Below are 24,269 nucleotides of genomic sequence, written 5' to 3'. Positions count from 1 at the left end.
CAAGTAGTAGTTGACCACAAAGGACCTGCCCTGTATTAGATAAGGCAAGTGTTACAGGGATACTATTGAGTGGACGAGAGTAAAGACAGTTCATGTGTTAACTGGATGTTCCCACATCACCGACTGCAGGTACCCTAGTGATCTTTGTTGGAGTCCTTTGGGGTTGTCTTCTATTGGACAAGGTTGAAAAATCTCATTTCACTGTTATCACTGTGATCATAGCTGGCTGTGGACAATCCTTTAAATCCAAGGAGTTTCAGACAAAAGAATCTTAAATACGCAGAATAATGTTTCATGTTTAAGAGTATTGTATACAACTAAATAGAGGTATACAATAATTTTTTTCCTGAGTACCTGTTTGAGTAACTAGGTTTCTCTCCTCACCTCTACCTTTTAAGCACAGCACAAATCAATTCAGCTTTTAGCAACGGCAACTCGTCTGATTATCTGTGTACTTGGTATTGAGACACATATCAATAAAAGTTAGTAAGAGCTATGGAGCCCCCTTCCCAAATCAAGGAAGTTTACTGTCTAGTGACCGGGAAACTGAATAATTTCTACTAAGATCACAGCCAATAAATATCAGAAAGCCATAACAAGTGTGCAGGGGGCTGTCTCTGCTCCTGAGACTCACCTGAGTGTAAATTCAGAGCGCAGAGTAGCAGGACAAAGGAGCTAAGATTTTCTTAAACTTTTTAATTCATGGGTCTGGCCCTACAAAGGGTAGACTTCTTCTCCCCCTTGTGGGGTGTGTGTGTGTGTGTGTGTGTGTGTGTGTGGTGGATTTCAATGTTGGTTTCACAGAAAGAGTATGTTGAACACATCACTATGTTCGTGATATGGAAAGTTTTCGTTACAGTGTACTGTGCCTCACTATGCACGTTCTGACCATGTCTCTCTGGTTCTTATATCCACGCTACTTAGAACATCTTGCTGAACTGAACTCATTTTTATCTTATGTGTTCTGAAAATTGTAGGGTTGGCTGAATTTATACTTCTGTTGTTGTTGTTTTTCACTCACACTCCAGAAATAACAGGACCAAATTTTGGTCCCTTCCTATCAAGTCTAAAGCTCATTGTTAGCTTTCTGTAATAATTTATGTCTTGCCAGTACCACTAGAGCTGTTTACTCTTGCCTTCTCAGTTACAGACCAGACTCAGCACGGAATCCTTTGAAATTTTTTTGAGATGGAATGTGGGTGCTGGGAACTAAACCAAGGTTATCTGCAAGAGCAAGTAGCCTTAACCACTGAGCCATAATTTTGCCACAGGAAAACACCCAGACATAATGGTTTGGTGGCTTTTCCCATCCACATTTTCTGTATTTTTTAAGAAATGACACCAAAAAATCTGGGCCCAGGGGTCTTTTCTGAGACTGATACTCCAACCAAGGACCATTCATGGAGATAATCTAGAACCCCTGCACAGATGTAGCCCATGGCAGCTCAGTGTCCAAGTGGGCTACCTAGTAATCGGTACAGGAACCAGGCCATACTCTGTTCTAGTCAATGCTGTTGGCATATCAGTGAAAACTTAAGGGTTTTTTTTTTTTTTAACATCAGGAGACAAGTTATTTCAAATATACTAACAAACAAGAGGCATTTCTTGAATGCTTAATTTGAATTTTTTAAAAGAAATTTCTGAACTCAAGATAGACTTATTTAGTGTAGATTCTGTGCTGGGACTCCATGTATGGGCTGGGCGGAGTTCCTTGGTTCCATGGAGGTGCAAGATCTCGGATTTCCTCACATGGGTTCTTGGCAGAGAGTGGCTTTGCAGCATCATGCTTTGATAAGATTTATTTTGGAAATGTTTTCATGAACATTTCTGTATCCCGAATTTGGGAAGCATCACTGTGGGATTGTTACAAGAAAAGATTGTTATCTTTTCTTTTGAAAACTTTTAAATTAATTAATTATTCCTAATTTAGTCACTTTGTATCTCCTCTGTAGCCCCCTCCCTTGTCTCCTCCCAGTCCCATCTAACCTCACTCTTCTCCCCCGATGCCCTTTCCCACAAAGAAATTATGAAATTTGCAGGCAAATGGTGGAAACTAGAAAAGATCTTCCTGAGTGAGGTAACCCAGAAGCAGAAAGACGCATATGGTATATACTCACTTATAAGTAGTTATTAGCCATGTAATATAGGATAAACATACTAAAATCTATAGTCTTAAAGAAGCTACACCATAAGGAGGACCTTAGGGAAGAGGCTGAAACTTCACTCACACAGGCAAGCAGGATATACATCGGAATTAGGAGAACACAAAGAACAGGATAGGAGCCTTCCACAGGAGACCTCTGAAAGAGTCTACTCGTCAGGGTATCAAAGGAGATACTGAGACTCATAGCCAAACTTTGGGCAGAGTACAGGAAACCTTATTGAAGAAGAGGGAAATAAAAAGACCTGGAGAGGACAGGAGCTCCACAAGGAGACCAACAGCCAAAAAACCTGGGCCCAGGGGGTCCTGCAGAGACCAATACTCCAACCAAGGACCATGCATGGAGATAACCTAGACCCTCTGCTCAGAGGAAGCCCATAGGCTGCTCAGTGTCCAAGTGGGTGCCTTAGTAAGGAGGGGGGAGGTGCTGTCTCTGACACGAACTCAGTGGCCGGCTCTTCGATCACCTCCCCCTGGGGGCTGCAGCCTTGCCAGGACACAGAGGAAGATGATGCAGCCGGCCTGGACGAGACCTGATAAGCTAGGGTCAGATGGAAGGGGAGGAGCTTCCTTATCTTTTGAAGTGTAAATCCCACAGTATTACTTCAGGTTTTCACTAGAAAAGTCCTGTAGTAGATTGAAGCAATGATGGACGGTCTATGGAAGGCCACAGAGACAGCCACGCGTCGGGACTTCACAGACCTCCACGATTTTCTGACGCGTTTGCTCAGAGCACGCTGTTGTTTTTCTTTTGCGTCTCAGTGCTTTTTTCATCTTCGTGGTAGTAGCACCAATGCCTACCCCGCAGGAGTGTTTGATGCTAATCAAAAGGGATCGTGCATTTTAGGAAGCTTGTATACATTCTGTGTTTATAGCTGCTGTCTGAGCAAAGGCCTCTAGGGACCGAACAGGATGGCAGAGGCCAAGTTTTGTCACTACCTTGAACCTATGGCACCGGGAGGTTTCTTCAGGCTCTTGAGCGACAGGCCTCTGGCTTTATGAGACCCATATGACTGGGGATGAAGGAGGGTTGGTGTGGAAATCACTTTTCCTTAATACGAATGGCAGGATGCATAGATTAAAAAAAAAAAAAAATCTCAGAAATGCCCTGTTTTTTTTTTTTTTTTAGCGAGAACATGGATTTAACAGGGATATTTGCTTTTGATAACCGCTGGCAAAGAACAAAGATTTTTCAAATCCTTCCAGCCTTCCTTGCCTCATGAGACCATTTGTCATTTATAACTTTTTATTGACAGAGTTCACCCATCTTCTCACCCATGTCTCCAGAGCCCTATGCTTTCTCGCTCCCTGCAGGTTAGTGCTATCTCTGAGCCCTCAAGCCAGCTGCTTCTGCACACCTTTGAACAAAAGAGAAGGTTACAGCTTGAAGAACTTGATCTGAACTTAGGACAGGAGCAGTGCATTGGGGGGAACTGTGAACATAGCAGAAGAATCCTTTTCCTTCCCCTTCCTCCTCCTGCTAATTTGATTTAATACTAAACCATAGTTTTCCCACCTCTAAGACAAGAATATTTCCCACCTGGTTATCTCTGAGGAATGTGACAAATTTGAACGGTGAATGGTTTGATCTCAGTCATGAGAGAAAAGAATAAATTGCTCACTTAATAAATTGCCAGGCCACTTGGGTACTATTGAGTTGATTACCTTTCCAGAGTGCCAAATGATAGCAAATGGCCTTCACTGGAAGAGTTAATGCAGCTTGGATCTCTTGAACGGTACTCCGTAGTTTCCTTAGAATAAGATGGAAGTATTTCTTCCCTTTAATCTGAGGCTCAGTAAACCTTTCCAAAATAAGGAAAAAAGAAAGACAAAGTGACTTTATGGCACACATACAGTCACAATCATGACTGTATGCCCAAACAAATTGTTAGCACTCAGAACGCTAGCTGAATGTTGACTGTGTGTAAGAGTGCCTACTAGATTCCAGGAGGAGATGGGGGAAGGATGCGAATGAGGGGCCAGATACTTAGGTGTTCACATCATGGAAAAAATGTTTTCTCCAGGGTTAGTGAATGAACTCAGGACCCTGCCTGTGTGAGTCAAGTCCTCTGTCCCCAAGCCACATCCCTAGCCCATCCTTGAGGCTCTTAATCTGAGACTACTTGTTGGTCAGTCTGAAGCTGGGCTAGTCTGCATGCTGATGTCAGCCATGCAAGAGAAGATGGAATGCGTGGCTGTAGACAGGAGAAGGCGAGGCAGTCATGGGAACTCTTCACCAGTCAGGAGCTGGATATTACTAGAAAGGAATCTGTGACCTGTTGGAACGCTGGAGGTGTTCTCCGATGTGCTGGGGTGTCTTTTGGAACAAGTACCAGATGGATGACAACCATGCTAGACCCTGTCGGCTCTGACAGTGATGCCATCAGTGACCTGCCTGACACCCTGACTCTGTAGGGGAAGCCTTCCTAGAGGCAGGCTGGAGTCCTCTCCTGGAGATAACATTAGAGGTAATAGTTGGTAGATAGTCAGTTATAAAATCAGAGGGGCTGATAAGGCTTTCTTGTCACCCAGGGCAGAAACACCCCAGTTCCTTCTGAATTCTAGTATTCATCTGGCTGCCTCTTAGCTGCTTTCTGAGGCCATGATGCACTTTGATCAGCAAAAACCATCTTATTAATTGGGGAGATAACATTTGTACACGGCAAAAAATAAATAAATAAATAAATAAATAAGTAAATAAATAAATAAATAAAATAAAAATACCAAACAACAAAAAACCCCAAACCAGAAAACTCTACTGTTTGCACCCAAAAAGACACACAGTTAATAAAAAAAAAAAAGAACACCCAAATTGGTCCTACTTCCCAGAGATGCCTGCATTTCACGTTTGGTTCTTTTTTATTGGCTAAAGTGGAATCACATTGTATATTCAATTTTCAGCCTGCTCTTATTCACTTAGCAGCATATTGAACACATTTTTCCATATAATTAAATATTCTTTGAAAACATTATTTTAAATTACTGCCTAATTTTCCCCTTATTGGGCATGAAGTCTTTCCCAATTTTTCCTCTCCATAACTGTGTCTCCAATGAATATTTTTACCCATGAGAGACTATGCCTATTATTTCTTTGGGTTCCTAGAAATGGCATTACCAGTTTAAAGAACATATATAGTCAGGGGGCTCTTAACCTATTATATCCACACCAACTACAGGCCTTTGAAAAATCTGTTCCCTGGTTGTCATTGAGCTTATGTTATACAGCCCCAGAAGAAAAACTCAGGTGATTCACTATCTTAACATTATTGAAAAAAAAATTCATTTGTGGGCTGATGGGATAGTTCAGAAGACAAAAGCTCTTGCAGCCATGCTTGAAACGTGAGTATGATTCCTAGGACCCACATGGTGGAAGGAGTGAACTGACTTCTATAAATCATCCTCAGAAGCCCACACATATGATATAGTGTGCAATTGCCCACCCAAATAAATGCAATTATTATTATCATTTTAGCAGAGACAATGGTTTTGTCTTTTCAAAATGATTTGCATTTCACAGAATGGCACAGAAACAAGCTTAAATTACAGGAACCTGTACATTTCATGTACCAGCTGTTGGTTGGAAACTTAATTTAATATACACACACGCATATAGAGGCAGAAAATTTCATATGTAGAAATGTACCTTGCTATCTTTTTTCTTAACCTCAGGAGTATGAAAACATGTATCTGGGCACACATTTACTATTAATATATGTTTTTAGTAATAAGTATAAAAATTGGTAAAAAAGTATTGGTGTGTTACATTTGCAGTCAACCATGTACCAATGTCTCTGTCATTATACACTAGTATAACCATATTATATAACATTTTTACCAGGTAACAAATCAACATATTAATATCACACTACCAATTTCAACACATTTTCATTAAATTGATTTTAACAAGTGCATTTTTTTTAAAAAAAATAGACTTTTTCTTAATTCTTTAAGAATATCATACAACATATTTTGTTGTTTTCCTCAGATCTTCCTGGACACACCCCTACCTCCCTATCCACCCAATTGTTATTAACTGCTTTTCTTTCTTTCTCTCTTTCTTTCTTTCTTTCTTTCTTTCTTTCTTTCTTTCTTTCTTTCTTTTTGAGACAAGGTTTTTCTGTGTAGCTTTGGTTGTCCTGGACTCGCTTTGTAGACCAGGCTGGCCTCAAACTCACAGAGATTCACCTGCCTCTGCCTCCCATGTGCTGGGATTAAAGGCATACACTACCACCACCCAACTTTTCTTTCTTTCTCTCTTTCTTTCTGTCTGTCTTTTTAAACCTATAGAGTTCAATCTATTCTACCCAAGTACTCCTGGGTATGCGGACATTCTTTGGAACATGACTGACCTACCAGGTGTCACAGCCTTAAAACTGATTCTTCCTCTTCAAGCAACCATCAGTTGTCAATTGCTCCTTTGGTAGGGGCGGGACTTTCTGTCTACCCCTACGTCCATGCACATATTTTGTCTGTTTTGAGTCTTACTGATGCTGTCACAGCCACCGAGAGTACATAAGCACACCTGTCCTGTTGTGATAATGCATTGTTCAAGGTCATGCTAAAGCTTGTTCAAATAGCTTCCTTGAACTCTTAAGCTGCTTTCATCTTTATACCATCACAAGCACCCTTATCAATAACAATTCTACTTATCTTGAAGTATCTTATTAAATCTGTATGAGTACAGCTTATGACTCCAAGGGTGTGCATGATTTTAATGTATTTGGGAGAAATGAAAAGCGGCCAGAGAGAGAAAAGGCTGTCCCAGCATACTTTGCGTGTCCAAAGGGAAGAGCAGTCCACAGACAGCAATAATGTGGACAACTTGTACTACATGCTTGAAATTTTTCTCTCATTATTTCGTCTTTTTATATCCTACCTATTGCTGCTCTATCAAATTCTCATCCGGGATTTGAAGTAAGACCTAGGCAACATCTAATTGCTGCTAGCTGCCATGATGTCTCACGCAGATCTTACTGGGCTGAAATCCAGTTGTGAGCGGTGTTGCAGTGACCTCTTGCAGCTGCTGGTCAGATGAGTTTCCTTGCCTTTGTCAGGTTGTGGATGACGCATTCCCGGACTCATGCCCTTCCACTATCAACAAACCTTGCAAAGGTGAGCTGAAGTTTGCTCACACTGCTCTGGGTTCCTCTGTCTCCCTGTCCTGTTTTGAGGACCCCTCCATGATAACAGAGTTGCCATTTTGTAATCCAAGACAACCTAAAATAAAAGTATACAGCTTAATTACAAAGCCATCAATTCCCTCTTTCCAGGTAAAGTAATATGTTTCCGCTTTGGGAGACTAGAATGTGGGCAGATTCAGGATTCGTCCCTCTGCCTTGTTCCTTATAGTGTTCACATTGCTGGCTTTTATGACAATCAAACTTTAATTTCTCTCTCTCTCTTTTTTAATATTGCTGCCAACATGGTTCTAATGCAGACATCTTGCCTTCAACATTTGTATTTATTAATGTAAGTTTCCATTCTTAGTATGATTCTCCCTTGATTATTTGCTAAACAGCATGGTGTTTTAAGATGACAAAGATCATAATTAGATTTGTTCCTTAACTTTTGAGCTTCCTCCTTCCAAGGGTACATTTTTCATTTCCAAACTGTAGGAACCGGTGTCGCGTTCTCTTTGTCCTGATAACACAGGATTAAAATCGTAACACCAAATGGTCTTCTATTTCCTGCTCTCCTCTTAATTTATCACAAGCAGATATTCTACCAGAAGTTGGAAGAAAAAGATTTCCAGCTGATGGGCAGTACCTCTACCTTGTGGAAGATTCATGGCCCTGCACATTTTGAATCTGCTGACAAGAAACTTGCCGCAGAAGTAATCAGAGCCCTGCAAGATTGATTTTTGTCCCTTGCTGGCATATGGCATAGAGGGTGGAAAGGATCTCATCTCCCAGACTAATCTTAACTATTTAGAAGCCATTATTGCAGGATTACAAATCATCAGAACACCCCCCATTCCTTTAACCACATTATTTATTAGCAAGACCTTCAAATTAGTCTTGTGTCTTGCCTTTGCTGTACTCTTTAAAAATCAACCCAGAAATAGGTAGAAGCGAAAAGCATGGCAGCTAGCACCAGCACTTTAATTGCACAAACCTTAAGCCAAATTTCATCTTCAGTTCACATTTTAGGAATAATTCAACCCTAAATGCAAATTGATTCTTCTCTCCAGTTTGTAAGAAATGCTTAAAGTCAACTTGTCACAGAGGAGAAATTGAATCTATCACCTGTACTCGTCCAGCAAAGAAGACGCATGGAAAGGAGAATGGGGAGATTTATCTGATGTTTGGCTGATATATGGCTGTATAAAATCTTAAGTAATACTGATAATGTCACACAATATTGCAACATATATTTTCAGTCGAACATTATAAGACAATAAGGCATAAATGGAAATTAAAGGGGAAAATCAGAACGGTTGTCAGCGAACACTTTTTCATTCAGAGAATCATAAACATATGGAATGGTATGTCCGGCAAAGCTTCTGAGCTGAGAGCTTAGGAGTAATTACAAAATGGATTTATATTCTGAGGACTGAAGTATGAACAATGGGAAAGAGGTCTGAGTCAGATGATTTTTAACCACCTTCCTTTTCAAAAGCACCTCATGAAAATGCATTTCACCAGGATTATCTAAAAATGTGAAGCATCAGAAAGACAAAGTATTTAATGGCCTAAAAAAAAAAAAAACACCCACTTTAAGGAAAATAAAGGTACTAGGGAGAGATAATACAAAGACTGAGAGGGGAGGCTCCAAGCAGGGGTGAAGGCAGACTCAATGAAAAAACACGTCAGGGAAATGGAGCTATAAATTCATCTTTTGATGAACGGATAAAAACTTGGTCTAAGTCGCCCTAGAGACTTTTTGTGATGTGGTGGATATTTTCTAACATAGCTACCGTGTGTCCTCTTCCTGTCATGACAAAGAATCACAGCCTTTGCTATCTAAAAGCCAACATCTCTGACTATCATCATTGCCTCCCCAACTTTACTCATAATCAACATTGTTGAATGTGTTGATCAACACACTCAAACCCTGGCCATTCAGAAACAGCACGTGTTGCTCTCCCCTAGTGGCAGCATTTTCTTCCTTGGCTCCAACTGTCAACATTTCATCTAGAGAATCACAGCCCCTCAAGACACTTTTCCCAGGAAGTCCTCTTTAACGCTGAATGATGTTGTTTGTGTCTCTGTATTTTATTTCCCTCCGGCAATTTGCACTTTCCTCTCTTAAGCCCCTGGTTCACATTTACATGGGCAGGGTATTCCCAGGTACAGCTGCTGAACCTCTGGATCAGGGAGTCAGTCTCATTTCCGAGGGCTCACAAGGACCCAGTGTGATTCTTCAGCTCTCTTGGTTAAGTGACGTTAATCCAAAAAGAAGCGCTGGAGACACGACTTGACAGACAAAATGGCATAGCTTCTAGATCACCCATGCTGTTTATTACAGGAGAATCATAATAAATACTGTTCGGGATAATGGATTACCTGCAAGCCTTTTTACTTTCATGGCTTCAAACATTGTAGTGTTTATTATATGAACAGAGATGAAATGCATTGTAGAAATCACCGATAAATTAACTTTCAATAATCAAAGAAAGCATCAGTATGTATGACACTGATAATGACTTCTGTTCTAGAAGACTGGCTTCTCGCAGACTAATCGGGCTCATGAGGAAGGGAGGCACCACACCTAATCGATGTGCACTTGTTTGTAAATTCTAGTTGACATCATTAGTGATACGGTCATTACTAACTAAAGAAAAGTGAGATTTACTAAACCTGGGAGATTTGACAAGGACTGGAGTCAGGGCCTGAAAGGTAGTCTACATTTAAGTCTTCAGGCTCAGCATGAGGTTACCTCAGAAATATATTTAGAATGGTACATGATGTGTGCCAAATGATAAAGCTACAAGCAGAAAGAATTAGATCAGAGAAGTTCTGCTGCTCATGGGCCAGAAACAAAACAAAACAAAACAAAACAAAAAAAAAACACTAAATAGGAGAGAAGTAGATTTCCTCACTTCAAAGCACATCTTGAATTGTGTGGCTTCTTCTTGAATTGTACAGGGAAGAACTCAGTCTCCTTGTGTTAAAGCTAATCTAATAGTTGAAGACACCCTGAGTTTTGTGGCATTTTGAGCAGCTGTATGTCTAGTAACTTAAGTATCAATGCTTCGCTTTTGCAAGCAACCAACAGCTATATCACACAGGGAAAATAGAAACAATCATGTGCCTATTAGCAGGTTCATGGGTAAAATGGCGGTAGTTCGTACATGACAGAAAGTTGCTCCGCCTTAGTGAGGAATGAAGTATTCGCCGTTAGTATAATGTGGGTAAACTTGGGTTCTGCTAATTTTAGAAAGCCAGAAACAGAAAGACCATGTTGTGTGGTTCCTTTTATATGCAAATGGGTAAATCCGTAGAAAGAACGGATGTTCATCATTATGGCCTGGAAGGTGAGGAGGGACATGTTTCAACTACCTAACTGCAATGGTTCTCTCTCTAATGATGAAGAAAATACCGTTTTATTAATTATGTTTTGTAAACAGATCGAAGTGGGATCCGCAAGTACAGTGACTGTTCTAACAGTCACTGAGTTATTATTTGAAATAACTAATTACATGCTGTATGAATTTTACTCCTGAAAGCAAAACAAAAGGTTCGGGGGGGTGCAGAAAACTGGTTCACTACTTGGGACTGGTGGATCACATTTACAAGGGGCAGGATGGGAAGCAGGATAGAAAAGGCTGACCTGTGTTCTCTTGTTGTTGTTCTCTTCTTCCTAATTGTTCTTATTTTTCTTCTTCTTCTTCCTCTTCCCCCTCCTCCTTCTTGTCTTTCAAATGGCAGTTGACCTAGGCTGACCTAGTTACTCTTATTTCCTGTTTCTACTTCTGCTGGCTTTGCAAAGCTTCTAGGTGCCCAAGGCAAAACTACACCTTCTAGATTGCCCTTCCTTGAATGCTTCACATTAGGCTTAGATGGCAATAAGAGAGGAGCTGACATGAAACCAGAATGATGGCGGTGAAGCAGCGGTCAGAGCTGCCTACCCTGGTAACTGTCACTGCTCCGAGGGATTCCCCTTACCCGGTCTTCCATCAGCTTCTCAGGCTGCTCAGGCAGGTACATAAAGGGCCCATTACCTGCGGGAAACTCATGGTGTCAAGGAAAGGATCTATAAGAACTGGCATTGGTCTCTGGTTGCTCTTATAAGCCCCAACTCTTGTGTGTGGATTGTGGCTACTGTTGCTTCACCAACTGGTAATCCATTTCGCCGTCCTCACATCCTGCTTTCATCTCCAGCATCAGATACAAGTCCAACAGCCTCTGAGAACTGAGTCGGCTCTCAGAACAGCATGCAGCCAAACCTGTAAAGCAAACCTTTTCACCCGTGCTCTACTCATCTAACATTTTTGACTCCCATACTACCTATTAACCTCACTTTATAATTTTACTGTTTTTTAAAACAAATAATTTAATATAAAATTATTATGTATTGAAAAAAACATGCCATAAAAGAATATTAAAGATACTTTATGACTATAAGAATTTAATATGTATGAACTATATACGTTATATATATTTATATATTGTTAAAAAACACCAAGGAAATGATTAACATGCATTTTATGAGAATAATTTTATGGTAGAGGGAGAAGGTGGATACATGAACAAAGGAAGAGGTTATTGTAGTGTTTCTGTCTGATGGTATGTTTATAGTTTAATTTACCTTCTTAAAGATATCTTAGACATTCAAGTAAACATTTTACTTTTATTCAGTTAAAGTTATATCTGTCCCTTGATCACAGCAGTGACCAAAGGGTCTATTTGATATTCTAGTGCTCAGACTAGAAAAAGAATCTTTGGAGATGGGGAACACACTTCTAGGTGTCATAAGCAACAGAAATTCATGCACAGAGTCACAAGAGCAAATGAATTCTCACAATGATTTTTACATGTCCTATCCTAAAATAATAGCTATCTGGATGCTCACCAACAATAAAATGAATGAAATTATTATGATATATTCACACAGCAAAATTCTATTTGGATTAACAATCCACAATTACACACAGCAACATGTTAAAAATCATTTAAAACTGTTGAGTGCAAGAAGCCCAGCATCTAATAATCTGTGCTGGATATGGCACTTATCTAAGGGATGTGTGAAGCCAATTTACAAATGGTTATGACTGAGACTGGGGACTTGACGAGGACACTAGAGTGAGCTGTGGGCTGAGGACACACCTGTGCTCCGTTAGTGAATATCACTAACGCGTGAGGCTTGTAATGTGTGAGAGCCTGAATTATCCATCCCATGCATGCAAATAACCCCTCAAAATATTAAAACATAATAAAGATCAATTACAGGTTCATCTGTCAAAACAGAATTAAATAAATTGATATTTTCTCAGATGTTACATAGGACTGACTCAGATTTTTAATTACTCCTTGCTTTCCTAAAATAGTATCACTTTACAAATCAACCATTATGGCTTCAGTTCATTGATGATACCATTCCTATCATAAATAATCTACATTTATCCTATTTGAGTCCAGCATTGACTAATAGGTAATATTGCCATTTGCCAGAACTTTTATTACAGCCACATGCATGTATTACATTTCTTTTTTTCTGGAGGATAAATGGGATAAAACAAAAGAGGAGATGTGGAAAGCCATCTTTTAGAATAAAGACAGATTTAGCTATGGGTAGCCTGATACTGAAGTAAACATTGCCTGCTAAATATGTTTTAGACATAACAGATTTTTTTGTACGAAGTACATGTTTCTATTTGGTAATTATTCATAAATACTCATATTCCTATTGATACAGAAGTTGATGCAGGTTCACCGTCAGTGGGATCTCTCAGTAACTTGTAGGGAGCCTGCATCTCTGAGACCATCCTTGGGACCGGTACATCTCACTCATTTGCTCTCACATGTAAGTTTCCAAACTAGAAAATGAAGCTGTTAGTTTTACCTCTGACTTTATGACCGCATTAGTGTACCAATCAAGAAGAGTTAGGCTCGTGGAAATATCCTCACCCTGTGAAGAGTGAGGAAGTCCAGCAGACTGGATTTCACTCTCTTTTGGTGATGCTAAAGAGTTTGGTAGAGTTGCGTGTGCATTTCTTCTTGAACTTGTGGGTGGCACCCAATTAAAGTTAGATCTTCCACCTCACTGACACACAGGCGACGTTGACTAATTGTTTCCATGAGACAACCAACTAGTCCCATTTTATTTTTTCCAGCTTGACATTTGCAGATTTTTCTTCTGCTAACATATTTCAAGACACAGATTTAGAATGTAAGCACTTGTTTCTATCTCAGTATATTAAATAAGAGCATATATTGGTTGGCGAGAAAAGTGGTGTGCATGACGTTTGATATTTCCTCAATCAAAAAGCACTTTGATAATTTTAATTGATATTTTTAACAGAGTATAAGACTGCAATTTGTCACACTAAAAAAGCATTGACCACCAATGTTAATTATTAACTTTTTAGCTTGGTGCTTGTAATTGCTTTTCTTTAATATAATAAAAATATTTATGCAGCTTACAGTGAGTTTTATTTAAATGAGTAATTTAAACAAAACTAAACGCTCACTGTGATGTCATAGGGTTAAGTACTATGGAGTGCTAAAAAAATGTTGTTTTAGTGATGGTAAAAATACATGTACATATATAACAAAGGGAAAACGAAGCAGCACAAAGCTTAAGTGCTCGTGGCTTCAGCAGGGGGATTTGTCATTTCCATTCGTATCAATAGAGACAGAATTCATAGAGAAAGTAGGTTAATTATATGACAGTGTCCAGTACCACACTGATCATGATTTAAATGAATTTCCCCATTTTCACTTAAATCCATGGCAATAGCAGAACAGGTTATATACATGTATATAGGTATACACACATGTATACATGCACACACATGCATACATGCACACACAAACAAGGGCACACACATTTCTATTTATATAAAAAAAAAGTACTTAGGCTTGGTGGCTTATGTCTATAATCTTAGCATTTGGGAGGCTGATGCAGGTAGATTGCCATTTCAATGTCAGGCTGGGTGCACAGTTCCAGGGCAGCCAGGGCTAGAGTGCGACTTTCTTAAGAGACAAACAAATGTGAATATTTAGGCATCTGAAGCAAATAAGAAAACAAGTCTAGTAATGAGAAAGGAGAGATGGAGTATATAGTTTTCTGGAGACTGGACTTGTACCACTCTCGCAGGGAAGAGAACTGAAAATGCAGGACATCTGAGAGGAGAGGAGCCAGCAAGGCTTGAGATGGCTGTGACAATATTTGACAGGACAGGAAACACCCACAGATAACCCAGAAGACACAGAACCCACAATGACATATTGTAATTGAGATTGCAGAAACCCAGGAAGTTCCTCCCATTGTGAGAGGATTTTCAAACAGGAAATAAAAATAATATGTGTCCCAGGTTGGCATGTTTAAAATATAAGATGAAAAGCATTCATGAGAAACAAATAGGTTCCCTGTTTTCTGATAAAGGAGAGAAAGAGATATATGATAGATAGATAGATAGATAGATAGGCAGATAGATAGATAGATAGGTGAGACAGAGATAGAGAGACAGAGGGAGAATATTCATTAAAGTCATGATGGCACATAACTGTAATTCCAGAACTTGGAAGGCTGAAGCAGGGGTATCACCGATATGATATCAGTATGGTCTCTACAATGATAGGCTATCTCCAAAAAGCAATAAATTAAAGTTTAATGTATATTGTGGAGTAAGGACTGACTTTTTTCAATAAGATTGAAAATAAAGAATAAGGTCACAAAGTTCTAAAGTTAAAAAAAAAGTGTGTTGTTGGTGTAAGAATTGAGTTAAGCCAAATCGTGGTGGTGCATGGCTTTGACCCTAGTACTCGGGAGGCAGAGGCAGGTGGATCTCGGTGAGTACAAGGCCAGCTTGGTCTAAAGAGTGAGTTCCAGGACAGCCAAGGCCACACAGAAAAAAAAAACTTGTCTCAAAAAACAAAACAAAAACAAACAAAGAGCTGAGTGAAGCACCCAGGGCACGTTTCCTCTGTGCTCTTACAGCATTGCTGTTTCCGGTCTTCTCCTTAAGCCATTCTCTCACTTTGAGTTTCACTATTGTGACTGGCTGGAGAGGTGGGCATCTAGCTTGACTCTTCTGTACATGGAGACTGGATTTACCCAACATCACTTGCTGAAAAGACCTTGGGATTTTTCTACACTTTTTATGGTAAGGTAGTTGACTTAACGGCTTTTTTGTTTGTTTGTTTGTTTTGTTTTATTTTTTGTCTAATTGCTCTGACTAGAGCACTCAGATCTGTGCTAAATAAAAGCTTTTAATAAAGTTTCATCTTGTTCTAGATAGTCCAGAAGAAAACTTTCTCAGCTTCTCCTCACTTGTTCTACATATCGTTAGCTATCAGCTTATAAGTAGGAGGTATACTTCAGGACATTGGAATGTATGGCATTTGGAGAAGAGCCCTAAACCATTGAAGCAAAAGTAAACAGAGACATATGAATTTACATCAAGTAAAGACCCCTCTGTGCAATGAAGAAGAGTATCAACAGAGTGAAGAGACAAAGGATAGAATGGGAATGGCAGAAAATACTTGCCAACTACACACCTGAAGAGGAGTATAGATCTAGAAGTGCAAGAAATACAAGCAAGCAAACAAAACCTTAGGAACAAGCAAGGAGGAAACACCAAACCAAACCAAAATAGATATCAGCAAACGCAAAACTCTCAGCCAACTTTATTTAAAAAAAAGTACCTAAAAATCCAGAATACCCACCCTCCCTCCCTCTTCCTCCCATCCCCTTCTCCTAGTCTACTGAAAGGGGGAGTTCTCCTCCAGGCAGTCCTCATTTTAAAATTATTAATTTAATATTTATTTAATGATTTAATTTAGAGCAGATTTCACTTTGGCTAACCTGGAGCTTACAACGTAGACTAGGCTGGCCTCCAGCTTACAGAGAACCTTCTGCCTGTGCCTCCCAAATGCTGGGGTTAAAGGCGTGTGCCACCATGCTGGATTGAAGACTCTTAATTCAATCACCTTTGAAAGTCTATTTTATTATGTAATGTAGAACCTTTACATATATGAACATTTTAGCACAGACATCTTGAGGGTCATTATTTTGTGTTTCATGTAAGGCAACAGTAACTATGACCTTGACATTTTTTTCTTAAATAATAGAAATAAGACACTTTGTCTCTTTTCGTTTTGCCAAATAAAGTCAAATAAGTGCGTATTAAGTCTGTGTGTAGGATCCCATGATGAAATGTGTTTTGATGTTCCCACAGCAGATGTATCACCCAGGGACACTCTCTTTGGAAACAGCAGGAGCCTCCTTCCTACTCTCTTTCCTGGCTTCAAATTTATCTTCCCACCAGCTGCCAGCTCTAAACTACAGTGAACAACTCAGTTTATGGTCCTTTCGAGCTAAAATCTGTTACACTAGTAGAGAAATCGTAATGCTTATGTAAATCAATAATTGTAATGTATGTGACACCATAAATTCATAGCATGCCCAGAGTACTGTTCCCACTGTTTCCGGCAACAGATACAACACAGCCCCCTTGCATATCTGTCCAGGTATATTTTCAGTTGTATACCTTCTTATATGGACGAAGAGGTTTTGGTAAAAAGAATAAAAAGGTGTCGTGATATTTGTTGGCTTTGTAAAGATTTAAGTAGTCAGGCTATGTTTAACTGAAATAAGCGTCTTGTGACGTTGTTAAAAAAAGAGGTACGTTGTTCCTTTGGGTTATATTTTTGAAGCTTTGGGATAAAGGTTTTCATCTTTCACTGTGAAAAGACCTTCCTCATCTCTTAACATTGGTGGAACCTGTGTCTCAAGACAGTCTACAGAACTACATAGGTCTATCAAGCCATCTGGTGAGATATTCTGTGCCCAAGGCTAGAATGTCAGATATCCTGGGTCTCCTGTTAGTACCACCCACATGAGCAAAACCATGCAACCTTTCTAGTGTTTTGTTGTTGTTGTTGTTTTTGGGTTTTTTGTTGTTGTTGTTGTTGTTTTTCTTTTTGATTTGTTTTCTGTCTCCTCAAGAGATGTGATGGTTTATCTTCATTATCAACTTGACACATCTGGGAAGAAAGACTCTCCCTTCCGAAACTGCCTCTATCAAATTAGCCCGTGGGCATGTCTCCAGGGGCGTTTTCTTGATTGCTAATTAATGTAGGAGAGCTCAGCCCACTGTGGTGATGCCATCCTTGGGCAGGTAGCCCTGGGCTCTCTAAGAAAGCTACTTGAACATGAGCCTGGCTGGGAGCAAGGCAGTATTCACCTTCCTCTGTAGTTGCTATAGTAGAAGTTTTGGCTTCTTATATGTGTTTTTTTTTTTTTTTTCTTTTTGGGTCCAGATGTGAGAGATGGAAATGTTTTTAGTTCACCATCAGTTAAGAACAAAGTCGTGAGAGGGCACCTGATCTTGGTCAGCTGAAGCATGACCAAGACATGTGAGAAGGCATTGCATGATGTCTCATGGAAAGTGTCCCATGCAAGGAGCATGGTTTTTGCCAGCTGGGAAAACGGCCTTCTGTGGACTCTGAGAAGGGATAAATAGAAGCCCATGGACAGGGAGAACGCTTTTGCATGGCTGCACTTCGGAAAGTTCATATCACTTCCCTCGTCTTTCTTCCCTGGTTTTTCTACACTTCACTTAACAGAGAGAAATGCCCCAGAGAACTTCTTGTGGCACTCCCGCGGAGTCTTGCCGCTTTTGTTGACATGTGCCAATTTGGCGAGTCTTGTGTTTTCTGCTGAACCGTGCCACTACTGTGGCTGTTTGGTGTTTGCCATTTGACTGAACTGCTGGTATCCAGACAATAGAGAGTGGGGAATTGCCCCAAGGAACTCTGTCTAAAAAGGTCCACAAACCCCTTTCCCTACTAACCTTCCTTCTCCCCTAGCTCTGGTCAGTGGGTTGGAAGAGAGGTAGAAGCATTTAAGATCCCTAAGTAAAATTGGTTTTTGAAAAAAAATCTAAGCCTGCAGTTACTACTTAAGTTCCTGCCTTGCTGGAGTTTCTGCCCTGAGTTTGCTAAAAGAAGGGCTGTATCTTGTGACATGAAATAAACCGTTTTCTACCTCAGTTGCTTTTGGTCACTGTGTGTCACAGCAGCAGAAAGCAAATTGGGGACAAGAGAGAAAAGTAATTGTCTACCCAAGAGCTTGTGGTTGGAATGAATCCAGCTGTACTTTGTGAAAGGTACTCAACACGGACTGTTGTCATTCATCTTGGATGTTATATTCTATGCTAGGTTTACGCGAGTGGGGAGGCCAGGGTGCTAGAGAAGTTAGATGTAGTAGCAGGCAAATGCCTGTGACTTTATGGAGATGTGGGCAGTGATAGAAGCTGCCTGGGATATGAAGGTGAGCAGAGGTGAATAGAAATGCTTCGTGTATAAAACAAAGTTTGGGAGAGTTTTTGAAGAGAAACAAATATTTTGTTGGTGGAGCAAAAGTTGTATGTGTGTGTGTGTCTGTGTGTGTTTGTACATGCAAATCAATGTAAGTGGTCACAGCTATGGTCTGTTTGTGCTTGTTTCCACATCCATGCCATATACAGAAGGAGCAGTATACAATTCTTACATACATCCATTCTCTGTCTTTCACAGTCTTTTCACCTCTGCTTTGCACTATTCCCTGGACTTGGAGTAGGTTGTTATACTCGTTCCCTATAGGCCCAAGCGCTTGGTATTCCCTCATTCTCAGCACCAGGAGGAGTGATGAATCCATGCTTTGACCATTGTCTACTGCTAAAAGTGACTCTGATTAATGCTGAGAGTCGTACCGCTTGGTGGGTATGAACATAGTAAGCATTTGGATAGTAGCTCAATTATATAGACACGTGTATGTATATATACATTGTTTTTTAGTTTTCCTCTCTATCATATCTATTTCTAACTACGTAGACCTTCATCTAGACCACAAGCACCCAGCATTGCTTCTTCCCACAACTGCTAAACATTCTGCATGTAGAACCTCTTGAACTGAGATATTTAAAACTTCATGTTAGAAGATTCAGACTGACTCATCTTTGATGAAATAATAATCTCGATATATGAAAACGTGTCACCATTTCAAGAAATGTTTGCAATTTAATAGCAAAGGTTTCCTTAATTATCAGGAAACATAGTAAGGTTGTGTACTAATTAACCAGTGTTACAGCTGGGATCTTTCCAGTCCTGCTTTTAATACAGGTAAGTTATTTTAAAAATGACTCTCTAGTGTGCTAGCATGCAGAGTGGGGGCATTTGAGTGAGAATGTATGTTATTTATAACTTTCTCAGGATGTGAGTATTTTGTCAAAGTGACTAAAATGTCAGTGGACTTTTCTCAGAAAAAAAGAGAGAAAAAGATGCAAATTATTGATATCAGGAATGAGAGAATGTAGAATCAAGAATGTGGCCCCTTCAGGATAAAAATATAAGAAATTAAGTTTAAAAGACTATTATCCTATATATTGAGCAACTTAGATGAAACTGACAAAGTTCTCAAAGGACACAGATCATCAAGCTTACTCATAAAGAAATTAACTGCCTGCATAGTCCTATAATTACAAAAGACTATGAATTTGTTCTTGACATCTTCCCTTAAAAATTGGCCCAAGTTCCCACCATTTGCCTGCAAATTTCATAATTTCATTGTTTTTAACTGATGCGTAGTAATCCATTGTGTAAATATACCATAATTTTGGTATCCATTCCTCAATTGAGGGACATCTGGGTTGTTTCCAGACTCTGGCTATTAGGAATAAAGCTGCTACGATCATGGTTGAACAAATGTCCTTGTTGTATACTTGAACATATTTTGGATATATGCCTAGGAGTGGTATAGCTGGATCTTGTCTGAGAAAGTGCCAGATTGATTTCCAAAGTGGTTGTACAATTTTACATTCCCACCAGCAATGCAGGAGGGTTCCCCTTTCTCCACATCCTCACTAGTATGTGCTGTCACTTGAGTCCATGGAGATAACCTAGAACCCCTGCACAGATGTACCCCATGGCAGCTCAGTCTCCAAGTAGGTTCGCTAGTAAGAGGAACAGAGACTGTCTCTGACATGAACTCAGTGGCTGGCTCTTTGGTCATCTCCCCCTGAGGAGGAAACAGCCTTACCAAGCCACTGAGGAAGACAATGCAGCCAGTCCTGATGAGACCTACTAGTCTAGGATCAGAGGGAAGGGTTGGAGGACCTCCCCTATCAGTAGGCTGGAGGAGGGGCAAGGGAAGAGAAGAGAGAGGGAGGGTGGGGTTGGGAGGGGATGAGGGAGGTACTACAGCTGGGATACAATGTGAATAAATTGTAGTAAATAAAACAATGGACATTTATTTTAAAAATGGCTCAAGTTTTCCTTCCCAATCAAAGCAGAAATTGTTTACTAACTCTCAGGAAGCAAAAAACAGAAGACACTTCAACTAAGAAAAGAAGGGAATATTCTTAATCTCATTACCAGTATTTGTGAAACAAATTTGTATCTACCTTTGTACTTACCGAATGGTGGAATACTAAATAATTTTCTCCTACAATAGAGAATCAAGCTACTCTTACCACTTTTATTCAATATTTTGTTGAAGTTTGTAATGACATTTAAGGAAATACAAAGGGAAATATTTACAGACTACAAAGGTAAAATGTAAAATACCATGTTGTTAGATTACATAATAAATTATAAATAAATACACAAATTCTCTAAAATCATGAATTTAACAGGGACTTCTAATATATTTAACAAAACTTCATGATAAAAATTAATATACCAGCAGCAAACAACTAAAATTGAGAGTAAAGGAACAACATGATTTATAATTGAAGTTAAGCTATAAAATATCTGAAGATAAATAAAAAAGTATTTGTAAGGCATCCATGTTGAAAACTAGACAACATATCTGACAGAAATTAAAGAGTCAAAGAAAGAATGATACTTCTATGGAGAATAAGAAAATGCAATACTGTTGCGATGTCATGTTTTTCTCAGTTTGGTTGACAAATCTAACTTGATTCCAGTCAAATCCCAGTTCAGTTTTTCAGTCCAATGATCATGTAACTTTTTATCTAATTAAAAACTAAAAGCTAACACTTAAAGTTTCCTATACAAACAAAATATCTGAAATGCTGAAATAATTTTGAAAAAGTAGAACAAGGTCCAAAATTTGTAGCAGTTGATTTCAAACTTTGCTATCCTGTGCTGCCCACTCAGCCCACCTTCTTTGACGATGGAAACACAGCAGTGGAACAGAAGTCCATTGATTTAGTTTTGAAGATATATGCCATGATAAGGCAATAGAAGAAATTAGGATCTCATTACCAACTAGTGCTGTAATACCTGAGGGACTTTGAACAAAAGAATGTATACTCAACTCTTACTTCAGACCGTATTTATAACTTAGATGAAAGTTGATCGCAGACTGAGGCAATGAGAAGAGCAAAAATTATAAAACTAGACCTTAGGAGTTCTCAAACAGTGTTTCTGGGAATGCATTGTGTTACAGATACATTGAAAAGTCATTTTTCAGTTTCCCATGAAGTTCTCCATAGTTATTGTATCATGCAGAAATTTACTTCTCGATATTAAACCAAGAAAAGTGAAAACTTCAGCACACATAAGTACGTGTTCATCAGGAAGCTGGGTAGATCCAGATTCGGGAGGATCTGGGGGGGGGGGAATGGTGAGAGGAGAAAGAATATTATCAAAGCATGTTGTATGTAAATTAATATTTTAAATGAACAGAACACTGGTTCCTGAATGTTCACAGGAACTTCCCCCAAGATAGTCCCAAACCGGGAACTAGCTAATAACTATTCAAAGGTACAGGTACAACTTTTGGAATAGTCACAAAAACAAAAATGCCATCCAGAACAAAGAAAAACAAGCACAGCATACATGATATCATGGATGAGGTACAAAGCTGTCACACACACACACATGCACACACGAACGCACACGCACCTTACAGAAAGCAGAGCAGTGCTTGCTAGGGTGCTTGCCAGGACTGCTGAAACTCTCTTTGCACCAATGGCAGGTGCTCTAGGTCATGACTGTAGGGATAGTTATGTAATGCTACACATCTCTCAAAGATGCTTTGAATTAAAACTAATCGCTGAAAACCTTTATTTTTGCATAAAAATAAATAAATAAAGCTGACCAAAATAAGAGAAACAAAAAGTCAATTAAAGTCAACACACACACACACACACACACACACACACACACACACACACAAAAGATGTCTCAGACTTAGCTAGAGCAGCTGAATTTGCTCAGGAAGCAGCCTGCCAGCGGTTGACCCTGGCTTCTCCAGGTTACCATGAGCCCGTGTGCAGAGACCCAGTATCACGCTTTCCTCATTACCTAACTGCTTCGTAACCTAGCACCTAGGATACCACAGTGAATCCGTGATGATTATTTAGTCAATGCGAGGTGACAGGTGGGAAATTGGGGGAAAAAATCACAGAACCATTAAAAAAAAAAAAACTACTCTTGAATGAAAACTCAAAAAATGGAAACAAGATTGTTGACATTTTGTTCTGTTTGCTTTCCATCTCACACTTCTGGTTGTTCAGCCTCTTGCATGAGCAAATAAACCAATCAAAATGATCATTTCTGTTACAAGTTTAGTTTATATGAACAAATATTTAAATGAGTCATATGGGCTGCCAAGACAAATGGGTGGCTTCATCCTGATTCTGCCATGGGTTCTGTTAAATGCTCAATCTTGTCAGGCTTCCCCAGGGCCATAAACTTAAGCATAGCTGACACTATTGTTTTTGACAGCATAAAATGTATATAAATTGAGAGCTCATGAAGAAATATGGACTCTGAGGCCTGAGTTTTTATTGAGGTTATTTTTTCTCGCTATTAACCTTTTGGTAAATATATATCTTTTTTTTTATGCAGCACGCATCAAGTGAGGCATCAAAAATAGTTTTTTTAAAACTTCCTCTTTTTTTCTTAGCTCAATTCATATAATTGCATCCTTTCTCTCCGTAAGAGTTTTCTTTCTCAAGTAAATCTTGCATTCTTAGAATGCCACATTATAATTGTAGTTTTAAGATTATTTTTGGTAACTGGTGAAAACTAAGGAGTTTTATGGCATTATTATTATATAGTAACTTTTTACACAGATGGATATTTATTATATAAAATGAGAATGAAAGTTGAAAACTTCACCGATCAGCACCGGTAGTGGAAATCTCCCACTTTGTCTGCCCAGTGATAACTCCTTCCAAGACCAGCACCCTCACTTCCTGTAGACAGCTCCCAGATGTTTTGGGAATGTTTGCTGCCAATCAAAGCCTCCTGCTCTTTAGAGTCAAGGATGATATGACACAAGCTAAGTTAATCCGGTGCTTTTTCCCTGGGAATTTTGAGTTTTAAAAGAATGTTTCCAAGGTTGGGAAGTGAAATGCTGATTCTCTTCCAGAACTATACTCTGTAAAGGAGCTATTGTCCAGCTTTTGGGATCCCCCAAGCCATTCTGCTTTACATTCTCTCAGGGAAAAAAAAGTCTTCTTTTGTTGCAATCTGTAAGTTCTAGAAATTCTTTTGGTGAGTTTCCCTTTAAGTTTTATGTCAGCTCATTTGCCAGACCATTGTTCTCAGCTGAAGAACACAGAGCAACAAAATCTCACGAATATCCCTCAATCTCCTGTGCGAATGGAAGGTGAATCTAATCCCTTGGTGGGTGAAACCCATGACCTCCCCGTCTTCCAGGACCTCTGTATTCACTCCATCTCCTCCACTTCCCCTTGCTTTCACAGTACATCTGGAGCCAGCATCGCCTGGCTCTCTTCCCCTCTAATGTCTTCCTTCCAGTCCCAAAGTCCCACCTTTCCTTGCGCATTCTTTCCTGTCTACTTACTTGTCTAACTGCATTCTCAGTCACCCTTTGAGATGCTGTCTTCTCCATAATTCCCTCTTTTAAAAATAAAAACTGTCCAGCTCTTGAAGATACCCACGGGCACCAAGTTCAAACATACTGCAGTTTGAGAGTGCTACCGTTCCTCATGTCCGCAGAGCTCAGGGAACAGCCTTGGAGG

Source organism: Meriones unguiculatus, chromosome 18, assembly GCF_030254825.1.
Source record: "Meriones unguiculatus strain TT.TT164.6M chromosome 18, Bangor_MerUng_6.1, whole genome shotgun sequence".
NCBI classification, from domain to species: Eukaryota; Metazoa; Chordata; class Mammalia; order Rodentia; family Muridae; genus Meriones; species Meriones unguiculatus.
The sequence above is the reverse complement of the archived record's forward strand: the minus strand, read 5'-3'. Positions refer to the sequence as shown.